The sequence below is a fragment of the Salvelinus sp. IW2-2015 genome, linkage group LG11 (genome assembly GCF_002910315.2).
Source record: "Salvelinus sp. IW2-2015 linkage group LG11, ASM291031v2, whole genome shotgun sequence".
Taxonomy (NCBI): Eukaryota; Metazoa; Chordata; class Actinopteri; order Salmoniformes; family Salmonidae; genus Salvelinus; species Salvelinus sp. IW2-2015.
The window spans coordinates 17,819,269-17,841,746 of NC_036851.1; the positions used below are offsets into that span (position 1 = coordinate 17,819,269).

A 22,478-nucleotide genomic window follows, 5' to 3' on the forward strand; every position below is an offset into this window, starting at 1 on the left:
CCTCAGAGAAAATGAGTGACAATTGACCAGTTGTTGTTTTTGTTGTTGAGCCACATCATGTGCAGCGTGAGTGCCATAGTTCAACCCTGGGAAATGGAGAGAGCAAACAGGCCAGAGGAAAAGGGTTGGCTCTCATATCTCCATCACATTGCTCACAACTGTCTGTGGCCTGTCCATTGCTCTTAAACACTGCAGAACAGGGCAATAACATCATCAGTAATCTACTGGGATAACACACACACACAAACACACAAGCTGAGTGTGATAGTTGTTCCGTGTTCAGACTGATGTCTTATTTATTCAACTGTCCGTGTTGGTTACTGTTTCAGAGCAGACTCTGTACTGTAGACTATGAACTGACCTGCTAGTGCCTGTGCTGTAGTCAATGAAGTGCCTTATGTTGGCCTTTCATTTCTGCTTAGTCCCTCTAGTATTCCAGTTATATTATAAGAGACAATTGCTCTAGTCTATTACTGCTGATAAATTGGATTTAGACCAGTGGACTGGCATGAATCAGGGGCTAAATACCGAGCTTGACACATACTGTACCCCTGGCAGAAGAGAAACTGGGTTGGCTCTCCTGACACCCTGCCTGTTGTGAGAACTCATTAGGCCTACCATACCCTGGCCAAGGCTTTATCTGACACTCCTCCAACACAACATGCCTCCAACACAACAACACACCTCCAACACAACGAAACGCAACGCAGCACACCACACCACAACGCAATTCAATGCAACACAACATGCCTCTAACACAATGCAATGCAACACACGGCATCACAACAGAACGCGCCTCCAACACAACACGACGACAGAACACAGCAGATTCGCTCTGGCCAATCCTGCAACACTTATTCCATGTTCTCAAATCATTTTACAGTATGTCATGATCCGTGTTGTTGTTGTCTTTACCATCATACTGGATAGTACTCTTTTCAAAAATCTAGAATGAAAGTGCTATCCTCTGCTATTGTCTCTCTATAGCTTCTGATGTATTGACGTGATCCAAGCCTTCTCTACAGAAACCATACTGTATCTCCACATAATGCAGTGACTGTACCAGAGTAATGGCAATCCTTTTGAAATGTTTAATGGGTGCGTTCTCGTGAACATGAGAGAGAGAGAGAGAGAAAGAAAGAAAGAAAGAAAGAAAGAAAGAAAGAAAGAAAGAAAGAAAGAGAGAGAGAGAAGAAGAGGAAGAGAGAGAGAGAGAGAGGAGAGAGGGAGAGAGAGAGAGAGAGAGAGAGAGAGAGAGAGAGAGAGAGAGAGAGAGAGGAGAGAGGGAGAGGAGGAGAGGGAGAGAGAGAGAGAGAGAGAGAGAGAAGAGAGAGAGATGAGAGAGAGAGAGAGAGAGAGAGAGAGAGAGAGAGAGAGAGAGAGAGAGAGAGAGAGAGAGATGCGGCTACAGTAATAGCATAAAGATAATGCATATATCAACTAATTAAGAGATGATAGAACTGCCATGTGAACAAGTTCTCCAAATTTGCTTCTTTATTTGTTTCATTCTTTTCACAGTAGGGATGCGAGTGTACCCATGACTAGGACTAGGTATACCATATTTTACTATATACAGGTATTGATGCACGGACAAGTTTGAGTTTTTACTATACCTTGTATAACAGTATTTTAATGTTTAATGTTTGATTGCCACTTGTAATAATGTACGTTTTATAGTTTACTCTGTTTGCTACTAGAGTCATCTCTCTCCCTGCTCCTTCCACACACACCAAGCTCCGCCCCCCATCACTCAAGGAGAGCAGTTTTTGCGCAACCATGAGTCACAACAGCCAGTTGCGCTGACAGTCTGCATGGTCAATGCTGCAAATGTTGGTGATAATGATGTCGCTTTCCACTTTGCTTCTTAATATAAACCCACAAGCGTTCTATAAACACACTATTAGTTTGCGTATTTTACTGTCTGAAAACAGCTAGTTTGTCTTTTCTTAGCAAGTTGAGGCTAAAATAAATTGTTAGCTGCTAACGCTAATCCCTAGTTAGCTGGCTAGCTAAATGTACTTAGTCAGAGCAAACTTATATAGCGAGCTAATCCAGCCTGATACCAGTGCTGGTGTAAGCTTAGATAAGCATGATGTTTGTGCAACAGTATATTCTAAATCAGAGGGGAATAGGCGAAGCATGAATATTTTAGCTACATCACATCTACAGTAAGATCAAATATTTAATGTAACATTAAGTAGGGTCCACTGGGAAACACTGACCAACACTTTAGTTCCTACCCTGTCACAATAACACCTCCCTGGCTTTTTCATTCACTGGCATGTCAAACAACACTGTATTCAAAGTGCCCACTATATTCCAACTTTTGGTTGCTGTTTTACTGAACAGTATAAAACAATTAGAATGGACAAAGCAGCATTAAAAACACTTAGAATGAGCCATGTCACAAACTCTTCAAACGTTGTTGGAAGTTTGGACTGGCCAGGGGAAAAACAGGACACTCTTGTTTTTCATCCGATCCATCCTCCCACAACATATACACATATTCCTGCAGCTCAAATATGCATGCAATCACCAAACAATCAACATGCTGTGGCCAAATAACTCCATCCCGTGTTTCTTTTATCGAAACTTCAGCATTTGATTCACACAAACCATCAAATTTGAGTGTGACTCAACAGGGAGAAATAGGGCTCTGATTTATTGATGATTTTTTAGATTTAGAGTATTATTTTCCCTCTTCAAATGTTGAATGAGTTATTAATGAGGTGTGTAAATGTATTTATAAAGTTAAGTACTGTCGTGGCCAAAGGTTTTGAGAATGACACAAATATACATTTTCACAAAGTTTGCCGCTTCAGTGTCTTTAGATATTTTTGTCAGATGTTACTATGGAATACTGAAGTATAATTGCAAGCATTTCATAAGTGTCAAAGGCTTTTATTGACAATTACATGAAGTTGATGCAAAGAGTCAATATTTGCAGTGTTGACCCTTTTTCAAGACCTCTGCAATCCGCCCTGGCATGCTGTCAATTAACTTCTGGGCCACATCCTGACTGATGGCAGCCCATTCTTGCATAATCAATACTTGGAGTTTGTCAGAATTTGTGGGGTTTTGTTTGTCCACCCGCCTCTTGAGGATTGACCAAAAGTTCTCAATGGGATTAAGGTCTGGGGAGTTTAGTGGCCATGGACCCAAAATATCAATGTTTTGTTCCCCGAGCCACTAGGTTATCACTTTTGCCTTATGGCAAGGTGCTCCATCATGCTGGAAAAGGCATTGTTCGTCACCAAACTGTTCCTGGATGGTTGGGAGAAGTTGCTCTCAGAGGATGTGTTGGTACCATTCTTTTTTCATGGCTGTGTTCTTAGGCAAAATTGTGAGTGAGCCCACTCCCTTGGCTGAGAAGCAACCCCACACATGAATGGTCTTAGGATGCTTTAGTGTTGGCATGACACAGGACTGATGGTATGACACGGGACTGATGGTAGCGCTCACCTCGTCTTCTCCGGACAAGCTTTTTCCGGATGCCCCAAACAATCGGAAAGGGGATTCATCAGAGAAAATGACTTTACCCCAGTCCTCAGCAGTCCAATCCCTGTACCTTTTGGAGAATATCAGTCTGTCCCCGAAGTTTTTCCTGGAGAGAAGTGGCTTCTTTGCTGCCCTTCTTGACACCAGGCCATTCTCCAAAAGTCTTCGCCTCACTGTGCGTGCAGATGCGCTCACACCTGCCTGCTGCCATTCCAGAGAAAGCTCTGCACTGGTGGTGCCCCGATCCCGCACCTGAATCAACTTTAGGAGACGGTCCTGGCGTTTGCTTGACTTTCTTGGGCGCCCTGAAGCCTTCTTCACAACAATTGAACCGCTCTCCTTGAAGATCTTGATGATCCGATAAATGGTGGATTTAGGTGCAATCTTACTGGCAGCAATATCCTTGCCTGTGAAGCCCTTATTGTGCAAAGCAATGATGACGGCACGTGTTTCCTTGCAGGTAACCATGATTGACAGAGGAAGAACAATGATTCCAAGCACCACCCTCCTTTTGAAGCTTCCAGTCTGTTATTCAAACTCAATCAGCATGACAGAGTGATCTCCAGCCTTGTCCTCGTCAACACTCAGACCTGTGTTAACGAGAGAATCACTGACATGATGTCAGCTGGTCCTTTTGTGGCAGGGCTGAAATGCAGTGGAAATGTTCTTTTGGGATTCAGTTCATTTGCATGGCAAAGAGGGACTTTGCAATTAATTGCAATTTATCTGATCACTCTTCATAACATTCTGGAGTATATGCAAATTGCCATCATACAAACTGAGGCAGCAGACTTTGTGAAAATGTATATTTGTGTAATTCTCAAAACTTTTGGCCATGACTGTACATTTCCCCCACGCTGTTGAGAGTGCACTTGTTGATCTGAGTGGGATGATAGGTGTCTCAGTGGAGTGAGGAGGTGACGTTGGCTGTTGAGACCTTGCTCAGCATGAGAGTGGTGCTACATCAAATGCCAAAAAACTATTGCCTGTGTACAGTCAGGGGTAGTGTTCAATTATAGGGCTCACTACAATATCTGTTTATATGTTTATGCATCATCCCATGTCACGCTTAACTAGACTTAATACTTAAGCTTCCAAAGCACCTGGTGTTAAAATGCCCTTGCTTTAGCTGGCAGGTTGGCTGTTGGCAACAGTTCATTAGGTAAGCTGCCGTGCAATGTTAAATAAACACAGATACAGTGACAGCAAAAATATTATTATTTTTGCACAGCAATGATGGACACTTCTAATAAAGTTTGCACTTCATGTACTCCATACAGTAGCAATTTTGTTGACTGTTGCCGGCTAATAGTTAAGCAAAAGCAAGCAAACTAGACATGCATTTAGGTCAATTCAAGTAGATGTTAAAACTGTTCTACCATAATTAATGATATTACCTAATAATAATAATAACACTGTACAACACAGCTTTTGTGGAGGAAGAATCAGAATTAGTTAGGTACAGTAACATAGATAATTAAAATGTCTTATCTGCATAATATGCTTATATGATATGCTTGTTATTAGAATGTATCACTTCGGACTCTGGTGTTGGCAGTTGCACTTCTTCCCTCAGCTGGGGCTCAGTCACCTGGGGCCCAGAGAGGGGAGAGGTCAGGCTTGTCTTTCACATGTCTCTGTTGCTATGCAGAATATCAGAAAGAGAAGAGGACAGGAGGGAACATTGTCTTCATATGTGAATGTGTCTTTACCTATTCTAAACCATGTGAAGGGATGGCGTGATTGATGGGGAACCACTTACTTGTCTCCACAATGTCTGTGAGCCAGTCACTCCCTCCTTGGGGGAGATAAGGTCTGAGAAAAGATATGTGAGGTAGTGTCTGGAACCATTGTGTCATCTCTGATGTTGCACCTATCCTGGGGGAGTGAATGACCTAGAGGCTCACTCCCTTCAGTGAGCTTGTCCAGGCATTTGGTCAAAAAGGGGTTTTACTTGAGATGGGAGTATCTGGAGTTGACAACCTATTTATGCATATAATGAATTGGTGTTTCTGTGCTATGAAGTACCAGGAATGAGATCGGAGCCTCGTCTTAGGGGCCAGACTATAGAATATATCTGACGGGATACTCCTTTCTCATATATCAAGTTTCACCTTGTGATCCATTCCATACATCTGTTGTTTGTCATGAAGACTAAAAGGGCGTACCTTTTCTATAAAAGATAGTTGTGTTCTTCGTATGTCAGAGCTACTCACCACAACACTAGGAAGTGTTGAGCCGACTAGCCTCATCATTATAGAAGCAATTACTCTATGCTTTCCTTATTAATACGTAATATCCTGATTGGTGATTGACCTTGTCTCTCTTCATTGTTGATCAAAATTTCCACCACAATTTCAACTTGAGTTTGTACTATGATATAATATTGGAGTCTCATATAGAGCTGGGACAATAAACCTTTTATCGCCAGTGGTGGAAAAATGACCCAATTGTCATACTTAAAAGTAACAATACCTTAATAGAAAATGACTCAAGTAAAAGTGAAAGTCACTCAGAAAATGCTACTTGAGTTAAAGTCTAAAAGTTTTTGGTTTAAATATACTAAGTATCAAAAGTACATTTAATCGCTAAAATATACTTAAGTAACAAATGCAACATTTTAAATCCTTTCAAATTCCTTCTATCAAGCAAACCGGATGGTACAATTTTCTTATTTTTTTAATTTATGGATAGCCAGGGGCACACGCCAACACTCAGACATAATTTATTAACAACACATGTGTGTTTAGTGAGTCCGCCTAATCAGAGGCAGTAGGATATACCAGGGATGTTCTCTTGATAAGTGTGTGAATTGAACCATTTCCTGTGTTGCTAATCATTCAAAATGAGTGCTTTTGGGTGTCAGGGAAAATGTATGAAGTAAAAAGAACATTCTTTTCTTTATGGAAGTACTGAAGTAAAAGTAGAAGTTGTCAAAAATGTAAATATACTGAACAAAAATATAAACGCAACATGTAAAGAGTTTGTTCATTTTTGAGCTGAAATAAAAGATCCCGGAAATAATCCATGTGCACAAAAAGCTTATTTCTCAAAAATGTTGTGCACAAATTTGTTTACTTCCCTGTTAATGAGCATTTCTCCTTTGCCAGATAGTCCATCCAAATGACAGGTGTGGCATATAAAGAAGCTGATTAAACAGCATTAACATTACACAGGTGCACCTCGTGCTGGGGACAATAAAAGGCCACTCTAAAATGTACAGTTTTGTCACACAACACAATGCCACAGATGTCTTAAGTTTTGATGGAGCGTGCAATTCTCTACCATAAGTTGTTTTAGAGAATTTGGCAGTATGTACAACTGGCCTCACAACCGCAGACCACGTGTAAACACGCCAACCCAGGACCTCCACATCCGGCTTCTTCATCTGCGGGATCATCTGAGACCTGCCACCCAGACAGCTGATGAAACGGTGGGTTTGAACAACCAAAGAATTTCTGCACAAACTGTCAGAAACCGTCTCAGTGAAGCTCATCCGCCTGCACGTCGTCCTCACCTGGGTCTTGACCTGACTTCAGTTTGGCTTCATAACCGACTTCAGTGGGCAAATGCTCACCTTCGATGGCCACTGGCACACTGGAAAAGTGTGCTCTTCACGGATGAATCCCAGTTTCAACTGTACCGGGCAGATAGCACGCTCGCGTTGTGTGGGCAAGCGTTTTGCTTGATGTGAACAGAGTTCCCCATGGTGGCGGTGAGGTTATGGTATGGGCAAGTATAAGCTGCAGACAACAAACACAGTTGCATTTTATCGATGTCAATTTGAATGTACCTCTGTACATGTCAAGCTGCCAAAGTCTGACTGTCCACGTGGCAGATAACTGCATCGGCTATGAGAGAGAAATTACCCTGACGAGATCCTGAGGCCCATTTTCATGCCATTCATCCAACGCCACCACCTCATGTTTAAGTATGATAACGCTCCAGATTGACCAGTTCCAGTCAATATCCAGAAAATTCGCACAGCCTTTGAAGAGGAGCGGGAAACATTCCATAGGCCACAATCAACCGCCTGGCCAACTCTGTATTGACTGGTTTTCTGATCCACTCCCCAACTTTTTTTGAAGGTATACAGTATAGTATGTGACCAACAGATGTATATCTGTATTCCTAGTCATGTGAAATCCATAGAGAAATGTGAAATTTGAAATGAAATAAGTTTGATTATATGGGTGATTGTTAATGGGACAATTGATTGCTATAGTAGTAGTAGTCGTAGTAGTAGTAGTAGTAGTTTAAAGAATAATTTAAAACAAACGGTGGTGCATATTAATGTTAGTAACGTATCATTCTATTTAATGTTATCCCATCAATACAGGCAATTTATTGTGATATGGATCTTGGTCCATATCGCCCAACTCTAGTCTCATATGTTTCGTGATATACTGTAAGTGTGTACATTTGTCGGTCCTTGATTTAGACCTAATAGAAATTAATCTCATATGCTAATTGCAATTGTCACACACACAACAAACACACTGAGAATCATACTGGGGGACGTGGAAGGAGATTCGGATTCAACGAGAAAGTATCTCACATCTTAGACAAACCAATTCATTATCAAATTATAGGCAAATCACAGTAGAGATATTATGCCACAAATGTGTTTAACCTCTTGACGCTAGGGGTCAGATATATATATATATTTTAAAATAACGTTCCCAAGGTAAACAGACTATTTCTCAGGTCCAGATCGTAGAATATGCATATAATTTACAGATTAGGATAGAAAACACTCCAAAGTTTCCAAAACTGTCAAAATATTGTCTGTGAGTATAACAAAACTGATTCTGCAGGCGAAAACCTGAGAAAATCTAACCCGGAAGTGATTTCTTTTATTTTTATCTGTGTTTCCTGGCTCGTCTTTCTTCCATTTAAAGGGGTATCAACCAGATTCCTTTTCCAATGGCTTCCTCAGGCTGTAACAAGGCTTTAGACATAGTTTCAGGCTTTTATTTTGAAAAATTAGCGAGATTTTTCAAAACTAGTCAGGTGTCCTCTGATTAGTTCCTGTGCGCGAGAGYGGTAGCTCTCCATTTMKTTTRTCTCTRTTATTGAATAGGTTACGGTCCGGTTGAAATATTATCGATTATGTTTGTTAAAAACAACCTGAGGATTGATTATAAAAAACATTTGACATGTTTCTACGACCATTACGGATACTTTTTGGAATTTTCGTCGAACGGAACGAGGCTTTGGTTTTCTGAACATAACGCGCAACCCAAATGGCGTTTTTTTGTTATAAAAGTAATATTTATCGAACAAAAATAACATTTGTTGTGTAACTGGGAGTCTCGTGAGTGCAAACATCCGAAGATTATCAAAGGTAAGCGATTAATTGTATTGCTTTTCTGACTTTCGTGACCACGCTAATTTGGGGTTAGCTGTTCTAGCATTGATTGATACACTCACAAAAGCTTGGATTTCTTTCGCTGTAAAGCATATTTTCAAAATCTGACACGATAGGTGGATTAACAACAAGCTAGGCTGTGTTTTGATATATTTCACTTGTGATTGCATGATTATAAATCATTTTAGTAATATTTTGCGCCCTGCAATTCAGCGGTTGTTTAGGAAAATGATCCCGTAAAAGGGATCCGTAGCCCAGAGAAGTTACACATACAGTAGTTTGATATGTTACACAATCACAACTCTGAATAGAAGCACTGTCTAGAGTGGATTCATATGAAAGTTCTGAGATAAATAGGAGACCAACAGATCATGATATTTGTAGTTACATAATACATACTGTAACTAAACACTCTGGAGCTCTGTCAGAGTGACCATCAGGTTCTTGGTCATCTCCCTTACCAAGGCCCTTCTCCCCCGATTGCTCAGTTGGCCAGCACCCACTACCCATCCAGGAGTTGTGCCCATTTGGTAGATTATGGCACTTGAAACACCAGGGTTGTGGATTCGATTACCACATGGGACCAGTACAAAAATGTATGAAAATGTATGCACTCACAACTGTAAGTCGCTCTGTATAAGAGTGTCTGCTAAATGACTAAAATGTCAATGTAAAACATTATGAGACAGACAGTGAAGCATCTGCTCTAAGTGTTGCATGGGTTCACAGTTCAAAGTCAGACTGGCTTTCTACTGGCCCATTAAATACCTAATATCACACATTTTGTACATGCACAACAGATTAGTTTGTCTATTATATGTCTCAGGATGAAATGTGTAATCTTATATCTGTGGGGGGAGGGATGAGGACGTTCCTGTCATTTAAGTCTAACCTTCAAAACATTGATTTGCGAGTGTGACAGGATAAGGATATGATCCTGAAAATGCCAATGCCAGCAGCACAAGAGGAACACTTCATGAGGAAATCGATACTGATACAACATACTGTATCACCAAAATATGACCATTTGTTTACATATGTGATCTACTTATTCAGGGGGAATTTGAATGGGCACATTTGTCAGAGAATCTTGTGTAATATGATAAAGTAAATAAAAATAAATAAAATCCTACACATCTCTGTGCATGATGATACTAAACTGAACAGTTGTCTATTCCTGCAAGCAATCGTCAATGAGTAAAAGGTGTTGCTGTCTGGTTAAATAAGATGCCAGAAACAGGTGAGAATTCTGATCATTTTATGGCAGGCCTGGTTTATCTGCAGGCCATTATTTGATCTGATGGTACCACTCCTGAGTGTTAACTTAAGTCCATTATAATGGTCCTAGAGATGAATTGAGAATGAGGCCAGGCCAGGCTTCCCCTCCCAGGCTGGGCAGATTGCAGGGGAGGAGGATGTTGTCTGGTGGAGAAAGGCAGAGACAGGCAAGGAGGGGCAAGGTGTGCCAGAGCGGGCAGGACCAACCAAACACGGGAGTAGTGTCAGGTGACCTGCTCTCCAGCCAGTCCCATTTTCCAAACAGATGTATGCACAAACGTGCACACCCACACACAAATGCACACATGTGCACACACACACACACGCACAAACACATCTTTCTCATGAGAGAGAGAACATATACACATACCCCACAGGAGACCAACCAGCTGTTCCTTGGCTATACCAGACGGTGGCATAGATGATTAGAGCTGAGTGACACCAAATTCACAACCAGCAACCAGTGGCAGCAGTGGGATGGCAGGTTTTTAAAAAGGTCAATGTATTTACTGACAGGCAGGCTGAGAGGACGGCTTGCTCATAAGGACCAATGACAGCCAGTCGTTTAGCCACACTCCCTACCGGCCATTACAGTTTCTCCCTGATCAAATGGGTGTTATCTGTCTGGCTGAGACACAGCAGCAGAACAGAGCAGGCTGGCCAGCCGACACAGGCAGGCAAGCGGGCAGGGCAGGTGCAAATGTCTGAGCAAAAAGGCATTCTGGGAATGGATGCCATCTAGTTTCTCACAAGAGGCGGCCGGGTAAACAATGATAGATGGCGGTCATCGTACAGGGGAAAGGGATTGATCTGCCAAATCATCCCCCAGCCAAGCCAATGTCTAGCTCATCGCTCCTCGCTCACCTCTCAGCCAGGCCGGGAGACGGAAATCACAAATCCAATTTAGTGCTCTGCAGACACACAGAGAAGCAGGGGAATGGTAAACACTAACATGGACACTGTCTGGTTCACAATGAGGGAGCAACACTAAGTTCCTTAAGATGTGTTCTGTTGTTTGGTTAATGTACAGTATCTGTCAATGTGTGCTCATTTAGAAATCCATCTTGAAATGTTCTTTTTCATTCCAAAGCTAACATTTTACATATTTTATCCATCAGTAAACTATAGTTTGATCCACCATTCCATTCCAAACCTAAGGCAGAACACTATAATCTTACTTGTATTATAGGGTGATTCAGTATACTATCATATTGTTTCTATAATCAGTACTCCCACCAGAGCAGCTCTCCTGAGTGGCGTCACATAGGAAGTGATGGCTCTGAAAAGGACTTACAATGGCTCATCCTCCTCTGCATCCACTTCTCCCTGGGATGAACTGTTATGTTCACCAGTGCCTTTAAGACCTTATTAGAGCTCATTTTCTCCATTGAATATCACTACCATTAGCCCACATCACCCAGGAAATGAGAGAGAGCTCTCTGGCTGGATCCCCCCTCCTCGTCTCAGGCAGTGGCCCATTCAGCAGATAACTGCTGGATAGCATCTGCTGCGTAGGGTGAAGGGCTTTCATCTCCTAAGTTTAATTTAAATCTCATTCATTGATTCAGCACACAAGTGGTGCTCAGGCTAATTCCAGGCCCGCTGTGGGTCTTCTCAACCTCTGCCACGAGGTGGACGTTCAAGCACTGAGCAGGAGGCTCTTAGCTAGAGAACACTTAGACAATGGTTCACAGGAATGTACTTGTTCGTGTTTATACTGGTTTGTTTCCACATCCTCTGTGGAAAAGTATCAGAAAACAGGTTTACTGGATTTTGTGTCTTTCTGTGGTACACATTTAGGAATACATGGTAGGCCTAATAGAGGAAGCTCTATGTTACAATTCATGGACTTATAGAAAATAGATAATGAGATGTTAATGTGAACGGGATGAACACAAAGAAAGCAGCAGATCATTTAGAAGAACGCTACCATGGTGGCGCTAACATGGTGGCGCTAACATGGTGGCGCTAACATGGTGGCGCTAACATGGTGGCGCTATCACATCTCAGTAGCGGGACTGGAGATGGAATATTTCCTATTTGTGGATGTCAACCCGAGGCAGATCGCTATGACACACACAACTGCCACTGTCACACACAGTTTCTCTGCAGCCTACACCACACACACAAACGTCACTCTCTGTGTCAAAGTGTCAGGGCGGGGAAATTGACCTTTAAGAAATGTACTGTACAGGTAACAGCCAATATAAAGGAAACATTTTACAAAATTAAGTACAGTATATTGTAATAAGTACATTCACCAGGTGCTTCCACACAAGTGTGATTCCTGAGTTAATTAAGCAATTAACATCCTGTCATGCTTAGGGTCATGTATAAAAATCCCAAGTTGCCCTGTCAATGACTTTGAAAGAAGGGTCTCAAGGGTGTGTGTGTGTGTGTGTGTGTGTGTGCATGCGTGTGTGTGTGTCTCAGTCACCAGATCATCTCAACCCAATTGAACACTTATGGGAGATTCTGGATCAGCGCCAGAAACAGCATTTTCCATCACCATAAAAAAAATGTGGAATTTCTCGTGGAAGAATGGTGTCGCATCCCTTCAATAGATTTGCAGACATGTATATAATCTATGCCAGGATGGATTGAAACTGTTCTGGCAGCTCGCAGATACTGTAGATACTCAAACTCCCTCTACTACCTCTTCCTCCTCCTCCTCTTCCTACTCCTCCTCCATGTGTCTGGTGGGTACCAGCCAAACAAACTTTAGTGGAACAAACTGTCACACCCTTCTAGTGTACCCCTCCAGCTTGCCTCTGTTTGGGTTCTGGATGACATTTCTCATTTGCTGGGAAAGTTGGAGAGACTGCCGGCTGGCATCAGAGCCTGCCCTCTCATGTGAATCACTGAAACTCTAATTATCTCGCCACGGCAAAGGGGCGGTAGGATGGAAGGACGGAGGCCCGGCGGTGACAGGCTACTCGTGACGGCAGTGACAGAAAGCCTGCACCTGTTATGCATCTCAAAGAACCTCTGGCGAGTCAATCCAAACACTATAGAACTCATCTCCTCACTTGGAGTGGTTTATCCTCTCACGTATAAAGAACTAATAATATGCTAATTGCATACGAGGAACTCAGCCCTGGAGTCACAGGGAGAAAGGGTAGCAAGTGAATGACTTCTGATTGAGAGAGTGATATTAGTCGTGCCAGAGACAGGGCTGTCGTCTTGAGAGAGGTCCTTAACCTGACTTGCCGTCAGTAAAATGTTCAGCTATAAGGATGAGCTACGGAGATCTGTGAGTCACAAATGGATGAAGAAGTCTGCTTATATGGAAAAGTCTCCAGAGACTCAGTACCTACTGCATGTGGACTGAAATCAAAGCCACTGCTTTTACTAATGAGACAGAGAACGCTAGCGTACCTTACCTCCCCTGTCTGTCTTCTACAGTAACAGTACACCACAGGGGCTACAATAAGATTTAATGTCCGCCTCTCTTTGATGTCCAGAACAGTAGACAATTACACAATGTGGTGTGCTGAAGCCAGGGCTGAGAAGTAGAGAACACATAGAACATTGGTAAAATATGGTAGTGTACATTGTAGGTTGAAGACATCAGGGCTTTGGAAACATACAGGTCCCTGATTATGTTTAATGTAAGTGCTAACATGCATACGTCCCTGTTAGACAAGCCCTGTATTTATTCTAAGCCCTGATGTCTTCAACCTACTATGTCTTCCGTGAACATTTGGGTGTGCACTGAATGTTAACCACCCCTAAGGGCGATGTCCGCGCCCACGTGGAACTCTAATATGCATAACAAAACAATCCCCATACAAATGTGTCAGTTTAAGATAGAGATATCTGGTTTCTTTTTGTATTGGATGTGTCTCAATCCACCGCATCTGCCTATGTCGCACTTCCGCATCTGCAGTGAAAGGTGACAGAGCTAGTGTGGTGTTTGTCAGACCATGAGGTACAGTATCCCGAAAATCGGTCTTCTCACAAAATCGTCTGTAGCGTCTGAACGGTTTGGCCTAGAAACGATTATGACCCCTCTATGGAAAGATGAGACTCGCACAAACACGATGGCGTTATCAGTTTTGCCCACGACCCCCACAAGCGTCTTGCGACTAGTCTGAGGTCGGTACAGCCGATCTGCCAACTTCTGTCTGTAGGGTCCGAACAGTTTGGGCTAGACACTAATATGACCCCTCTGTGGAAATCCGAGACTCTCGCAAACAATTACATGTTGGTTGGTTTGCAGTACCAGTTGAAAAAAAGGAATGGAAGTACAGTATATATAGAAACTGTTCAGTGCCAAAAATAAATAAAATAAAATGTTATAAAGTTAAATACATGTAAAAAAATATATATGTTTCCTGATCTTTCTTATATCTCTATCTGTTGTTCCATGTAGTGACTCTGTTATTCAATGCGTTTGTATGGGCTAATAGCAGTAAGGCTAAATATGTATTTACATTTTGTAGTTATTTTTATTCATAATAGTGCCTGCTGGGGAGCCGGTGACAAGCAGATTGAGCAAAATATTTTTAAATAATAACAAGAAGAAGATAAATAATAATAATAATAGAAAATGCTCTACTTGTCAGTGATCCAAACGGGACATTATTTTATTTTTACATAAGCACAGTACTTGACTTGGGAAGGAGCTCACCGGAACTGAGTACCATCATCTCAAATGTTCTTCTGCTTGAGTTCCTGCACCGCCACCTTCTATATAATATTACCTCAAAATTATTAAGGACTTGTGCCTAAATATCTGTCCAGGTCAAACACTGTCCTAAACATGCATACACCATCACATAGAATTCGTAGCAAGCAGTAAGGAGGGGGTGGGAAAACAAAAGGGATATTGTTGCCATTAATGCTAGTTAGTGCTAGTTTGACCACCAGAGGGCACCTTTGAGAAGCATTTAACAGTCTTCAATATTGGCTGTACTAGAGAATGTAAAACCTTATTTGTAAGAACATAGTATATGGGATTGATTTTAAGAAATGTAGCTTAATTAATTTGATTAATATTATGGTGTTTCTATTCCAAGAAAAAACTAAAACTAAACCCTCAGGGTTTCCGTTCGGAAAACATGGCGCTGTACAACGTGACCAGTCGGAAGTAGGCTACAGTACTAAGAGCAAATAATCCTAACATTTCCACACCGTAATTGTAGTCTAACCAATACACATACAGAGATTCAGTGAAAATCAAAATCGAATTGATTTATCAAAACCAATCCCCATGCTTGTCTCAGAGCAGCACTGTCTTGACCTCTGAAAGCTGTCTTTTCCCCCTTCCACTTGCCTCTTCCATTAAGCTTGAAAGACTATTTTCCAGTAAGCATAATCAGTGCTCTAACTCCCCCTTGCGCTGGTCTGGAGCAGTGGCCTTAAAGACAGTTTCAGTACATTCAGAGACAATGATAAGCATTACAACGCTATTTTTATTCAACACTTTTAGAAATCATAAAACACGCTTCTTCACTTCGACTCGCACTCTCTCCCTCCCTCCGCTGAGACATGACCATCAGTCCAATGAAATAAAAAAACAGGTCATTTCAATTTATGCTCCTATGTGCCTCACAAGTAATAGGCTACAATAACTGACCTAATACCAGTGTTATAATCTAGCCTAGTTTGAGACTCGAGTTTTGAAATATAAGGGGCTCTACATTTCTTATAATAAAGGGTAGGCCTACATGGAGAAAATTGTCCCTCCCATAACAATATTAATTTCCGTTCAATGTCAATAGCCTATCAATTTTAGGATTTCAATTTCATTGGAAATATAACTTTGCCCTGTGCTTTTCCTTCATGTATTATATTTAGGCCCTATAGGCTATTGATAATTTAATTGGTATCACACAATGCATTGTAGGCACACTTGATCTCCCGCTTCCAGCAGAGAATTGCACTCGGCTTGCACTTTGACTAAAACAATTATTGACTATGAAAAGGTTGGTGACCACTGTTCTAGTCTTTGATAGGCTATGGCTGCCTATTGTGGTTATTACTGTTATATCAGGGCATTATGTTCTACAGTAGTCTCATAGTCTATTAATTATAGGTCTATGGTTTATTATTTTTAGGTCTATGTGAGTCTCATGTTAAATGCAAGAGTCACGGATTTACATAGACCTACAACATTATTTGGTCTGTAATGCAAAATCACATTAGATGGTGTGTTGCGTCTAATCGATTACAGTGGGATATAGGATAGTCTACATGTACGCTTTTATGATAATTTAATGATGATTTGAGTTCCCAAATTTAGTCATCAATGAATTTCTGCCTATGCCACTGATCCTGAGCTCTCACTTCTCCCACATGCTGACATCACCTACTAAGGTAATGACCTCGATAACAGCATTTTCGGACAAAACATCTATTAATATGGTTTTTGAACACTATAATGTGTTTACAAGCCTGATCGCTTTCATTTTAGTTTATGGTTTACCCAGCTTTTTGGCCAATTGGGGTTTCTCAATGAGTTCAAAGCACGTGAATGCTCCAACTGGTATTTACGACTTCACAACTGGTAACTTTCCACATCCCACTTGGTTATGAATGCAGCATTGGAGTATGCACTAATCTCTGAATGAACCCACTTTATGAAATGCATAAGTACATAGTACAGGTCGGAAAGGGCTTTTGTAGGAATGTATTGCTGTAGCTTTAACATAAAAAAAATGCAGGTCTTGGGAGAGGAATAAAAGTCCTCAATAGCTGCTTGACTTGGGTTCTCATAAATAATGCTGCCTCTAAATATCCAGTTCAGGATTTGCTAAATTGTCCAAGAAAAATATAGTTTCACATGTGTTTTGGCAGCTCTGAGGAGAAGAGTGGAGCCCAGCAACAATGACATACAAATACTGGGTAAAACAAAACGGTTGACGTTTATTGGGATGAGTCTTGTCCTGGAGGCAGAACTGAGCGATTTCCACTAGATAGGCCAGCTGCAAAGTTGAAATTGGCTATATTGTGTAAAACTTAATAAACAGAGTTTTCAAAGGTCATGAAAACAAAAATGAGCTTTTTGGTCTTAATTTAAGGTTAGGGTTAGGCAATAGGGTTAGCAGTGTATTACGTTTTGAGGTTAGGGTTAGGTTTAAAAACATTGTGGCTGTACCAGCTAGTTGCCAATCTGCAGAGCTGCCTCCAGAACAAGATTCATGACGGAAAACGCTAACCTACGTAAAACAATGGTATGGTAGATGGCCATATAGATGGTCTGGACAGGTAAGTAATAAACAGCCATGCTGGAGAGGATGAGGCCCCCGCTGGGTCATTAGGCCACACAGTCACACACTCTGACACGATGACTCATTCCTCATCCACACACACTCACACACTTAGCCAATGAGAAGCAGACATAGGTTGGAGCAGAAAGCCATGGAGAGATACAATGAAACTGGTTCAGTCAACTTTGACTAAAGTTTGAAACATCACACATAGAGTATCTACTGGTTACAGTCAAACAGATGTTGAGAGGTGGGACAAAAGTGTCTCTCAGATCAAGCCTGTTTTGATTGACTTTATATCAATGTCCTGTCTAGTATTTCTCTGTCATCTGGCTACTGTGTCTAATCTGGCCTGTATCATTTAGCTACAGTCATGTTTGTTGAGAAGATGCTGAGAAGGGGCTTTCCCTTTCCCCTACATCTCTCATTGCATTATCAAGTCCCTCCTTGGCCGATAAGGAGGTGATGAGACAATGTAACGCTGCCTCTGTCTGCAAACTACCACAGATATGGCCCGGCACCAAGCATATCACACAAGATTAATGGACTTATTCTCACTCTGATAGAGCACCCTGAGAGACTATACAGACGCACTTTCAATCACCCCTTGTGACAATCAGAGTTATTGAAGAGCAAATAACATCCATATGTTTTAACCTTGTAATCCCTGTTCATTACACATCACTGCTAAAATAAAGATAAAATAAGACTAACAAAACATGTAACTGTTGCAACATATTACAGTTGAAGTCAGAAGTTTACATACACCTTAGCCAAATACATTTAAACTCAATTTTTCACAATTCCTGACATTTAATCCTAGTAAAAATTCCCTGTTTTAGGCCAGTTAGGATAACCACTTTATTTTAAGAATGTGAAATGTCAGAATAATAGCAGAGAGAATTATTTATTTCAGCTTTTTTTTCTTTCATCCCATTCCCAGTGGGTCTGAAGTTTACATACACTCAATTAGTATCTGATAGCATTGCATTTAAATTGTTTAACTTGGGTCAAATGTTTCAGGTAGCCTTCCACAAGCTTCCCACAATATGTTGGGTCAATTTTGGCCCATTCCTCCTGACAGAGCTGGTATAACTGAATCAGGTTTGTTGGCCTCCTTGCTCGTACGCACTTTTTCAGTTCTGCCCACACATTTTCTATAGAATTGAGGTCAGGGCTTTGTGATGGCCACTCCAATACCTTGAATTTGTTGTCCTTAAGCCATTTGCCACAACTTTGGAAGTATGCTTGGGGTCCATGTCCATTTGGAAGACCCATTTGCGACCAAGCTTTAACTTCCTGACTGATGTCTTGAGATGTTGCTTCAATATATCAACACAATTTTCCTCCCTCATGATGCCATCTATTTTGTGAAGTGCACCAGTCCCTCCTGCAGCAAAGCACCCCCACAACATGATGCTGTCACCCCCGTGATTCACGGTTGGGATGGTGTTCTTCGGCTTGCAAGCCTCCCCCTTTTTCCTCCAAACATAACGACGGTCATTATGGCCAAACAGTTCTATTGTTGTTTCATCAGACCAGAGGACATTTCACCAAAAAGTACAATCTTTATCCCCATGTGCAGTTGCAAACCGTAGTCTGTCTATTTTATGGCGGTTTTGGAGCAGTGGCTTCTTCCTTGCTGAGCGGCCTTTCATGGTTATGCCGATATAGGACCTGTTTTACTGTGGATATAGATACCTTTGTACCTGTTTCCTCCAGCATCTTCACAAGGTCCTTTGCTGTTGTTCTGGGATTGATTTCCACTTTTCACACCAAAGTACATTCATCTGTAGGAGACAGAACGCGTCTCCTTCCTGAGCGGTATGACGGCTGCGTGGTCCCATGGTGTTTATACTTGCATACTATTGTTTGTATAGATGAACGTGGTACCTTCAGGCGTTTGGAAATTACTCCCAAGGATGAACCAGACTTCTGGAGGTCTACAATTCTTTTTCTGAGGTCTTGGCTGATTTCTTTTGATTTTCCCATGATGTCAAGCAAAGAGGCAATGAGTTTGAAGTTAGGCCTTCAAATACATCCACAGGTACATCTCCAATTGACTCAAATGATGTCAATTAGCCTATCAGAAGCTTCTAAAGCCATGACATCATTTTCTGGAATTTTCCAAGCTGTTTAAAGGCACAGTCAACTTCTGACCCACTGGAATTGTGATGCAGTGAATTATAAGTGAAGTAATCTGTCTGTAAACAATTGTTGGAAACATTACTTGTGTCATGCACAAAGTAGATGTCCTAACCGACTTGCCAAAACTATAGTTTGTTATCAAGAATTTTGTGCAGTGGTTGAAAAACGAGTTTTAATGACTCCACCCTAAGTGTTGTAAACTTCCGACTTCAACTGTATATGTATGCATATCCAAAATCTGTCTACAATGTCATATAATTTACTGAATTACATAGTTTAAAAAATGTATGATCAAATCAAACCTTTTTTTGTCACATGCACCAAATAGTGTAGACCTTACCGTGAAATGCTTACTTACAATACAAGCACTCAACCAACAGTGCAGTTCAAGATGAGTTCAGAAAATATTTACCAAATAGACTAAAGTAAAAAAGGATTATAAAAACTAACACAAAAAGAATAGCAATAATGAGGCGGTACCGATACCGAGTCAGTGTGCAGGGGGTACAGGTTAGTTGAGGTAATTTGTACATGTAGGTAAGGGTGAAGTGACTAATGGATAATGATGTGAGAGAGGTAATTTCACTCTAAGATATAGATGCAGTGTTACATAAGCGTTGTTTCCTGACTGTGAGGTGTAGGATGATGAGAACCAAGACAGGGACTTTAAAGCAGCACTACAGATGTTAACTATAAATATTTCAGTGGTACAACATGAACAGTGAGCAAGGGATGATCGATATAGACCTGAGGCGATAGGTTACCTGAGATTTAATATCAATCGTTCCATTTGTGTTTATTTCCACTTGTAAAGTCTGGACTTCAGTAAAGGAGAAAAGCAAAGGGAGTCAAATGTTCTGAACAAAAAAAATAAGCTACAAAAAAAATTGAAAACTAGCTAGTTCAGATGACAAAGACAATAGAGGTCAAAACGCAACAAAATGAGAGACTAGCACTCCCAGCTCATTGGCTGTCTGTCCACGTTCCTCAGAAGGAATAGAGTTGTTATTACTGCGACGAAAGAACACATTGATATAACCTTATTTCACCATTTATTTCTATTTCAGTATATTTCCAAACTTTAAAGGGTATGCAAAACTCACAGTGAAGTGAATAGATTGGGAGGTAAATTGCTACAACATTTAAGACAATCAATTTTCACAGTCACTAAGTAAATTAGGTGCCTGAGTGCAGTGAGTCCTCTGCAAACAACATAGCAAATGAGCAACATTCGTCCCGTGCAGTGGTTCTAAATGATGGTGCAAAGTAATCTGCTGCATTACAATTACCTGCCCGTGTCTCTTTACCCCATTAACATAACCAAGCTATTTCAGTCCAGACACACACCAAAGAAAAGCTGGGGATGGTGGAGGAGCTGAATTAAAACACTGATATTTGCATTGTTCTATATAAACTATGTTGTTCCCTGTATGGGTTTCCATTTGGTAGGCTGCAGTATGTGTTATCGATATGTCATTGATGTGAAACGCTGTTTTCTAAAACGCCTTGGATGATATCAGATAGTGGTGTTGCAGACAGCGAGGGTTCACATTTTGCTGTCACTTCACATCGACCATAATACAGTTTTTGTAAAAAAAAAAATTATAACTATCTAAATGCAGGAGTTGAAAAACCACTAATATACTGGATAGTACCACAGTGTTTGTTATGAGGGTGGAAATCCAGGTTAGGCTGATATAGGACGGAGGACAAATCCTTTCCTTTAAACAGTGACTTGGTCTATTAGTTTGAGTTTGTTGTATGACGGGAGTAGAGGAGCAAACTTTTGTAATAAACATTCTGACACAGTTATCTGACTATAGAGAGAAGATAAGGATAGCACAGGATCTAATCCACTACTATCTCATTTCACTCAGGGGAAGAAAGACTCTCAAAGTACAAGCAGTGAGACCCTTGTGATAGGAAAGTCTGCTATGTAAATTCTAATACTCTTGCAGCTGAATTAAATGTGTTGAATAGGAAGATGATGAAACAGCAACAACCTGTCTCAATGTGTACCTCCAGTATTCGAGTCAGGGATACTCAAACAAGAGTAATCATTAATATATCCTTACAAATCAATAAATTAAGACATTTGACATTATGGGGTATTGTGTGACGGACCCTGACAAAAAAGTCTCAATTGAATCCATTTTAAATTCAGGCAACAAAATGTGGAAAAAGTCAAGGGGTGTGAATACTCTCTGAAGGCACTGTATATATGCCAATTTGAGCCATACATATACACTACCGTAAAAAGTTTGGGGTCACTTAGAAATGTCCTTGTTTTTGAAAGAAAAGCACATTTTTTATCCATTAAAATAACAACTAAATTGATCAGAAATACAGTGTAGACATTGTTAATGTTGTAAATGACTATTGTAGCTGGAAATGGCTGATTTTTGGAATATCTACATAGGCGTACAGAGGCCCATTATCAGTAACCATCACTCCTATGTTCCAATGGCACGTTGTGTTAGCTAATCCAAGTTTATCATTTTTAAAAGGATAATTGATCATTAGAAAACCCTTTTGCAATTATGTTAGACAGCTGAAAACGGTTGTGTTGATTAAAGACGCAAGAAAACTGTCCTTCTTTAGACTAGTTGAGTATCTGGAGCATCAGCATTTGTGGGTTCGATTACAGGCTCAAAATGGCCAGAAACAAAATACTTTCTTCTGAAACTCGTCAGTCTATACTTGTTCTGAGAAATTAAGGCTATTCCATGCGAGAAATTGCCAAGAAACTGAAGATCCCGTACAACGCTGTGTACTACTCCCTTCACAGAACAGTGCAAACTGTCTCTAACCAGAATAGAAAGAGGAGTGGGAGGCCCCGGTGGCCAACTGCGCAAGAGGACAAGTACATTAGAGTGTGTAGTTTGAGAAACAGACACCTCACAAATCCTCAACTGGCAGCTTTAATAAATAGTACCCACAAAACACCAGTCTCAACGTCAAGAGGGAAG

At 41.0% G+C, this 22,478-nt stretch overlaps 1 protein-coding gene and 1 long non-coding RNA gene across 3 annotated transcripts in view; one reads left to right on the top strand and one right to left on the bottom strand.

Moving 5' to 3' along the window:
* The window catches only part of LOC111969935 (chemokine-like protein TAFA-1), a 282,898-nt gene that overhangs the window by 200,645 nt on the left and 59,775 nt on the right, over positions 1-22,478 (bottom strand). The window lies entirely within an intron of this gene.
* LOC139028366 (uncharacterized) overlaps positions 1-22,478 on the top strand; it is a 474,307-nt gene that overhangs the window by 75,803 nt on the left and 376,026 nt on the right. The window lies entirely within an intron of this gene.